General features: G+C 53.8%; 2 long non-coding RNA genes across 2 annotated transcripts; both read left to right on the top strand.

The window, feature by feature from the left end:
* Window positions 1-221: 221 nt before the first annotated feature.
* On the top strand, window positions 222-1,727 carry LOC140638145 (uncharacterized). Its single transcript, XR_012035329.1, has 3 exons — window positions 222-407; window positions 577-633; window positions 1,130-1,727. It is a non-coding gene; the product is annotated as an uncharacterized lncRNA (long non-coding RNA).
* A 528-nt stretch (window positions 1,728-2,255) lies between these two features.
* Window positions 2,256-6,658, top strand: LOC140638146 (uncharacterized). Its single transcript, XR_012035330.1, has 2 exons — window positions 2,256-3,542; window positions 4,359-6,658. It is a non-coding gene; the product is annotated as an uncharacterized lncRNA (long non-coding RNA).
* The last annotated feature ends 1,415 nt before the right edge of the window (window positions 6,659-8,073 follow it).

Below are 8,073 nucleotides of genomic sequence, written 5' to 3'. Positions count from 1 at the left end.
CCTCCGGGCGATGGCGAGGTTGAGCGCAGTGAGCTCCAGGGTCCCTGCAGCCCTGGGCCCCCTGACACTCGCAACCGCAGAGCCCGGCCCTCGTTCTTTGGGCTGCAGCCCGGGGCTCACACAGCCACTGCAGCTATGGAGGCAGCACTTGGCTACGCTCTGGCCCACTTCCCAGAGGAGGTCACTCGGCCCCAGGGAAGTCCCTGGTTTGCTGGTTTAGATGCTGTGAAGGGCCAGGCAACAGAGACTTTGGCCTATTGGCATCTGGTTCCAGCCAAAGCTTTTCAGGCAAGGAGGAGGAGGAGCTGTGGGGTTGGCAGAAGCCGTGAAAAAAACAGACTGGAGCTCGCAGTCTGCGGCCTTGCTTTGAAACCCACAGCTTCAGGGCGCCCGGGTGGCCCAGTCGGGTAAGCGTAGGCCTTGGCTCAGGTCGTGATCCCGGCGTCCTGGGTGGAGCCCCACTCTGGGCTCCCTGCTTAGCTGGGAGGCTGCTTCTCCCTCTGCCCCCCACCCCCGCTTGTGCTCTCTCTCTCTCCCTCTCTCTAAAATAAATAAATACGATCCCGAAATCCACAGCCTCGGCCACCTGGGAAACAGGAAGGCTCAAAAAGAAACAATGGCCAGCGGCCCAGGGTAAGTCTCCCAATTTGAAAAGTCCTGGTTAAGGGATGGATTCCAGGTGAGGGGAGGGGTCCTGGCAGGAGGAGGCTCTGCCGAAGCAAACAGGCAGGGGTCAAAGCAGGCACCCCTCGCTGACTCAGGCGGTCTGCAAGCAGTGGTCAGGGTGTCCTCTGTGTGAGGCGGGGTGCCAGCGGAGGGGTCACACAGGCCTGGCTTGCGGGGCTCTGTGATCTACGAAGCATGCATGTGGCGTGGACCGAGCCTCATGGGGGGGGCGGGGGGGCTCCAAGGGCTCCCAGGAGGCTGCTCAGCGCTTCAGCTTGGACGAGTCAGGTCTCTGCCCTTGGGCGGTGAGTCCTGCTGAACGCCCGCCTCATTCATCCAGGGCTACACGTGCCAGGCACACCGGCCTCCGCAAAGTCAGAGTCATGCGGTGACCTGTTGGCTGTTGCAATAGCTGCCTGGGGTCACCGGAGGCCGGGGTGATTGTGGTCATTCTGGTTTGCAGATACGCAAGGACCAGTCAGGAGTGCCTCACCCAGGTTGGCCAACTTCTGAGGCGTGTCCAACTACTTCCAGTCTTGTGTCCGTTCCAGTAAGATCCCGGCTCCCACAGTCCTCCTATTGCCTTGTAGCAAGGATGAGTAACACCCCCCACCCCCATCCTATGCAGACTGGGCAGATTTTGCCAGAAATGTAGACATTTCCAGGGAAAATCGGCTACTCTTGTTGCCTGTCCTCACAGTAAATGAAGAGGTAGCTTAGCAGTTGCTGGATGGGCAGGAGATGCTCGGTTGCCCTCTCCTTCCATGGACACTTCAGCTTGGGACTGATGCCCTCCAACTCCACAACCCCCACAATGCCACCTTGATGCCTCCACTGACACTTGGCAGCTCCACTCCAGGACTCCTTGGTGACTCGTGTGGAGGAAAACCATGGCCTTGCAGAGCCAGGGAGAGCCCACTGGAGTCCCGGTGAAGGCCTCTCAGTAACCAGATAACCTTGAGCAAATTTTGGAACCCTCTGAATCTGGGCCCCCTCATCTGTTGAAACGATGAAAACCAATCAGGCTAAATCAAATGAACAGCTTGGTTCTGAGAATTGAATGAGTTAGCCTGTGTGAAGCCTCCTAACTCTAAGAAAATATTTAATACTATTCTTCATGGGGTAGGGGTGGGGGGACCTTGTGGCAAGAAGAAAGGTTATGGGAATGACAATCTCTGAGCACTTAAAGATATGCCAGTTGCTATGCTCAATCCTTTTTTTATACTGTGTTATCTCAGTTAAGCTTCCCAACGCTGCTATGAGGCAGGTAGTATGAATCTCCCCTTTTTTTATTTTTTATTTTTTTTAAAGATTTTATTTATTTATTCATGAGAGACACAGAGAGAGAAAAAGAGAGAGAGAGAGAGGCAGAGACACAGGCAGAGGGAGAAGCAGGCTCCATGCAGGGAGCCCGATGTGGGACTCGATCCTGGGACTCCAGGATCACACCCTGGCTGAAGGCGGCGCTAAACCACTGAGCCCCCCGGGCTGCCCAATCTCCCCCTTTTTATTTTTTTTTTTTATTTTTTTTTAAACTTTTTTTTTTTAATTTTTATTTTATTTATGATAGTCGCACAGAGAGAGAGAGAGAGAAGCAGATAGGCAGAGGGAGAAGCAGGCTCCATGCACCGGGAGCCTGACGTGGGATTCAATCCCGGGTCTCCAGGATCGCGCCCTGGGCCAAAGGCAGGCGCCAAACCGCTGCGCCACCCAGGGATGATCTCCCCCTTTTTTAAAAAAGATTTTATTTATTTATTCCTGAGAGAGGCAGAGACACAGGCAGAGGGAGAAGCAAGCTCCTTGCAAGGAGGCTGATGCAGGACTCGATCCCAGGACCCCAGGATCACTACCTGAGCCAAAGGCAGACTCTCAACCACTGAGCCACTCAGGGGCCCCTGAAGCTCCCCATTTTGCAGATAGAGTAACTGAGGCTCTAAGATGTTAGGTTACTAGCCCAAGGTCATAGTGATCAAAAGGCTGACACAGAGCCTAAGAGCTAAACATCTCAGATTCTCTGCTATAATTTCCACTTTCCGGCAGGGACTTCAAGGTTCTTCCCTGAAATATATTCTCATTCTATCTTTGGGGTTTTGTTTTGATAAGCAAGACCTTCCTGAAAGGGCTTTACGTCCCTCATGCTAATAGTTACTCCTTCTGAGTGTTCAGAGAACTGTGGTTATGTTTATCCCTTACACTTTCCATGTGTTGTGTGTATTTACACGTCTGTCTCTGGCACTAAGGGGACTCCCTTTGAGGCCACAGAGTCTCATCTTATTTTTCTTTGTTTCTTTGCCAAATGACTCTTACCCAACATGCTTTGCCATGCCTCAGGCTTTTGGTAAATGTTTGTTGACTTGAGGTGTGTGTGTGTGTGTGTGTTAGGCAGTAGAGTAGAGAGTAGAGTAGAGAGCATGACAGACCTGGGTCAGAATCCTTACTCCCCTTGACTATGTGACCCTGGGCAAGTCACCCAGCCTCTCTGGGCCTCCCTCAGTGTCCTCCGCTCTAAAATGGGAGTATAGTACCACCCATCACGGTGTATTGTGAGGATGAAAAAAAGGCACACAAAGCATTTGCACCCATCACGGTATATTGTGAGGATGAAAAAAAGACACACAAAGCATTTGCACAGTGCCTGGCACATATCCTGCCCTCAGCAAACGATCCATCTTATGACACAAAGGGGTGGAGACTGGACAAGCTGGATGGTGGTGACGCGGAAGATGGAGGTAGCGCTGGGAGACGTGCAGAACCGAGGATGCTGCTAACCACCAAACTTGCTTACTTCTCAGGGCATGATGGAATGGAGATAAAGTAAAAGGAAAGAGATATTTTAAGGAAAGTTCAGTAAATGGAGAGAAGCCAACAAAATGAGTGTAAGCTGGGATGAGGGGGGAAGGAACTGGCTCAAAGCAGGACGAGCCTGCAGCCGCGGCCCAGACACTGTCCAGGGTGGAAGGGCGGGCCTGGGGAAGGGAGAGATGTGCCCCCCCAACCAGAGGAAGAAAAAGGGTGGGGGGTGGTGGTGGCTGGAGGGTGACATCGCACTAGGGTGGCTGTGGAAGGAGCAGTTTCTGTCTCGAGCCAAAAGGAGGATCCGAAAGCCAAAAAGGATGAATAATCCAGGCTTTGGGCTCAAGGCGGGAGGCAGCTGTTCATTTATGGCTTGATGAACACTTAACTAAGTCTCTCCAGCAAGTTTAAGAAATGCCCTCTAACAGTTTGGCCCGAGAGAGACGTCTTTAGCCGGAGCACGTCTTTAGCCGGAGCACGTGCCTCACTGAGGACCGCCCCCCTCCGCCCCGCAGGTGGGAGCAGAGAGCAAGGGAAGTGAGGTGCCCAGGCCTCCAGGGCCAGTCTGGAGAGGACCACCTGCCAGCCCTGGGGTGAGGCAGAGAAAGTTGCCAGACAGTGTGAGGCAGGCTTTCTGTTGCCAGACTCTGGGCCTCTTTGTAGACTCAAGCAGGGCCTTTCTAGGCTTCAAATCCAATCTCTGCAACTTAAATCAAATTTGCTGACACAGGAGAGGCGGTGGGGGTAGGGGCAGTGCGGAGGGGTTCCACCTGCAGGAGGTTAGGGGAGGGAGGAAGGCTGAGGTTAGGGGCCTCTTTCTGTAATGCATAACCGAGGTACTGCTCTCAGCTGGGGCCCCTGCTCTTTCCTGTGACCGTCACTCAGCTGTTTGTCCGCAGGGAGACAGGAAGAAGCTTGCCAAGTGATGGCAGCCAAGTCATTAACCAGCCTGCAGGGGCAGAAATGGTCTTTCTGGCCTCGGCGACGGAGAGGGAGTGTCCAAAGCAATTTGCGGGCTAACTTGAAAGGTGACGTGGGCAGGGAAGTGGCCGGGGCGGCGCGAGTTCCTTCATCCACGGAGCCTTGAGGCGGACGTGCCCTGCCTGTTATCCAGAAGAGCGCCAGGAGTCAGGAGCCCAGAGGAGCCTCTCCGGCCAGGTGTGAGGAGAGCCTGTGGATGGATGTGTGCCTGCGTGAATGCACCTGGTCTCCTGGCTCTCCCCACTCCAACGCAGGCCCGGGGTGGGAGTGGGGGGGCTTCTGCTCTAGGCACTCACTCAGGGATGCGGGCAGCCCCCTTTGCCATCTTCAGCACGAGGCTGCCCTGCACTCCAACCTCCAGCTGATGGGGAAAGAACTAGAGCCTGCACCCGGGACGTGCTTCTGATCAGGCCCGGAAGCAGAGCACATCACCCCATTGCCACTGGCCAGAGCTCATTCCCAAGGACACGACTACATTGCGAGGCAGGCTGGGAAATGAAGCCTAGCTCTGTGCCCAGGAGACACAGAATGGATTTGGTGATCTGCCACATGCCCCAAATCACACAGGACATTTGGTGATTGAGGATGGGGAAGAGGCCCCTGAGGAATAAACGGATCAAAGAGCTATGGAGGGCTTTGGGCAGTATCCCACCTTAGGATGGCCTTAACAGATGCCCCCTTCTATAGCCTCAGGAGCTGGGGGCCGGAAGGGATGATTTGTTGGGGGAGCCCTGTAAGATGTAGTTTTGAGCTCAGAAGTACTAGGAAGCTCTTGGCCTGGAGCAATGGGTGCCCTGGGGGCCTAGAGAGTGCTCTGAAGAGAGGGCAAGATGAGGCTCCAGGGAGCCTTAGGTCCTGCCCAGGTCACACACCCTGCACCGCAAGACTTGTGCCCCATCTTTGTGGAAGGGGGAGTCAGGGAGCCAGAGCCCAGGAGGAGAGGCCAAGTTGGAGGTTAGTGGGCAGAAGGGGTGCCACTGCTCTGGAAGGTCAGGCCACAGTGGGAGAGCAGGGGGCCCCCCGCATCTGCTGAGGGGGGCCACAGAGAACAGGGCAAGGACAGAGAACGGGACAAGGGAACCAAGGTACTCCCTTTGTTCGTGGTGTAAGAGGGGTGGCAATTTAATTCTGATATTGTTACTTTTGGGTGTCACAGAGCTAGCCAATAGAATTTTCTGTGATGATGGCTATTTCCACCTACACTGTGCAGTGTGGTAACCACTGCCATGTGTGGCTGCTGAGCACATAAGTACTGCTACTGAGGAACAAAGGTTTAAATTGTCTTCATTTTGGGCAGCCCGGGTGGCTCAGCAGTTTAGCGCTGCCTTCAGCCCAGGGCGTGACCCTGGAGACCCGGGATCGAGTCCCACGTCGGGCTCCCTGCATGGAGCCTGCTTCTCCCTCTGCCTGTGTCTCTGCCTCTCTCTCTCTCTCTCTCTCTCTGTGTCTCTCATGAGTAAATAAATAAAAAATCTTAAAAAAAAAATAGCCACCAGTGGCTAGCAGCTACCCTAGTGGACACTGCATGCATGGTTGCAGCTTAGAAGTAGGGTGTGGGCCGTCAGTAACTTTTACAGGTTCTCCTCATTCAGCGCCAACCCAGCTTTGCCCCGTAAGTGAGGCCTGGGTGGCCGGCAAGTCTAGCTCCACCCTGAGGTGTGGGTAAATTTTGGCCTCTTAGATTCTCATTTGCTTTGACCCCTGAGGGTCTGTGAGGCTGACCTGCACAGCAAGGCCTGGGGAAGAGCGAGGAGTCTGTGCACTGAGCAGCTGGGAAGCATTGCTCAATCTTTATGGTCCTAATTCTGGAGCTCTGGAAGGAGCTTGAACCCTGTGTTCTCCACCCTTGGTTTCAAGGCGTCGAGCTTTGGTCACCATTCCTCCATCTGAGGAATGGTGGTATAGGAGGGTCTGAGCTATTGAGGCCTGGCCAGCATATTCTGGAAGATACTTAGGGGCAGTGTCGCAGCTCGAGGAGGAGACATGTAATTGCATCTGCCACTCACCTGCTCCGTGCTCAGACTGTCTAAACGGGAAATGCTTTGATGCCCGCCATTCCCCTGCCCCCAGCTTCATTTTGAGCCATCAGCACTTTGTGCCTTTCGAGCACGTCCCCTCTCCTGGTTCTGAGGCCAGCTGAACCAGCTTTTCTTCGAAGACTGTTGTCAGTGTCCACCATCCTCTCATTTCAAAATATTAAAGAAATCATTATTAGACACGACTGTCTCTGTCTGTCCCCGAGGGACCCCCAGGCCCAGCGCTGCCTTGCCAGTGCTCAGAGCAACACCTGAGCCCCTGGGATCAGCTCTATGCTCAAGACTGCCCCTGCCCTCCCCTCTTGACATAGTTCTTTCTCCCATTCGTCTCTACTCTCCTCGCCTCTGGGGAGAGCTGGTTTTCATCCTCTGTGCAGGATACAATTGCCCAAAGACAATATTGGAAGGTGATGAGAGGGAGTTTATGAGAAAGAGTAGAGCACAGTGTGGCTTCAGGGCCTGCGGATTGGAGTCCAGGTGGGGTCTGGTTGCTTTCTGCCCTTACCCCTGGGGTCCACTTTTCCTTGGGCCCAAGCTTTTCTCCCAGCCTTGAAGGCTGCCCACTCTGTATGTGCCAAGTCCTGGCTCCAGCCCTACCTGAGTCCCCTACCTCTGACCTCACTAGGGCTCCCAGGCCTTCTTAGAACAGGTATAGTTTCAGCTCAGGAGAAGGCTAAGCCATGTTGCCCTGTGTAACCTCTTCCAATGGGCCCTCAGTGGCTCCCCAATAAAAGCCAGACTCCTCAGCATGACTTAGGAGGTAGGTCATAGCCTGTTCCTCTTCCAGCCCCATACACTAAAGAGGCCAGGGGGCTCCCCTTCTTGATCCCCCCAGCTCGTGCATGAGGTCTGATGGCCTGGTGGAAGGCCTGTCCCTCTGGGCATAGCCAAGATTACTCACAGCTTCCTGTGAGCTATCTAGAAGTCCACTCATTTCTCTTCTGCTCTCAGAATGCCCTCACTGTATATCACCTTTTGGATCTGCTCCACATACCACCTCTGAAAAATATACCTTATCTCCCTACCACCAGACAGCTGGCAGTGTTCTCTCCTGATTCTGTCAAAGCACCCCTGTGAGGTTTTCTTGTTTTATCCGCACGCCAACTCTTAGCATAGCACCAGCACCCACTTGCACTCACTCTTATCATCAGGTTGAATAAAATGAAACCCACCCTGACCACCAGCCCGTGAGGCTTTCTCCCAGCCTGAAGCCAGGTTGTGGTCTGTGGCCCAGAGCTGAGAGATGGGACAATGAACGAGGGCCTACACTTGATATAGTTGAGCAAGGGCTCTTGCACAGTCTATACTAAAAGCTGACATTTCTCATGCGTGTCCTCTACCCCCAGCCCCCTCCTCTCTGAAGGATGGAGACCCAGGTGGGCTGGCAGAGTCTCTTTAACAGCGCAGATGCTCCATAAATATTTATCGGATGATTAACTCCCAGTGCTCAGCTCTCAGGATGAAGCTGAGCACAGATTAAGTTTGGTTGCTGTTGTTTTATTCTGTATTGTTTTCCGGTCTACAGGGAAGTACAAAGGCTTGTCCTAGGGACAACCATTGTAAGCCACATCTCCCTACCCACTGCCCCTTTATGCAT

The sequence above is a fragment of the Canis lupus genome, chromosome 8 (assembly GCF_048164855.1).
Source record: "Canis lupus baileyi chromosome 8, mCanLup2.hap1, whole genome shotgun sequence".
Lineage (NCBI taxonomy): Eukaryota > Metazoa > Chordata > Mammalia > Carnivora > Canidae > Canis > Canis lupus.
Note: the sequence above shows the minus strand (reverse complement) of the source record. Positions and strands in the feature narration are given on the sequence as shown.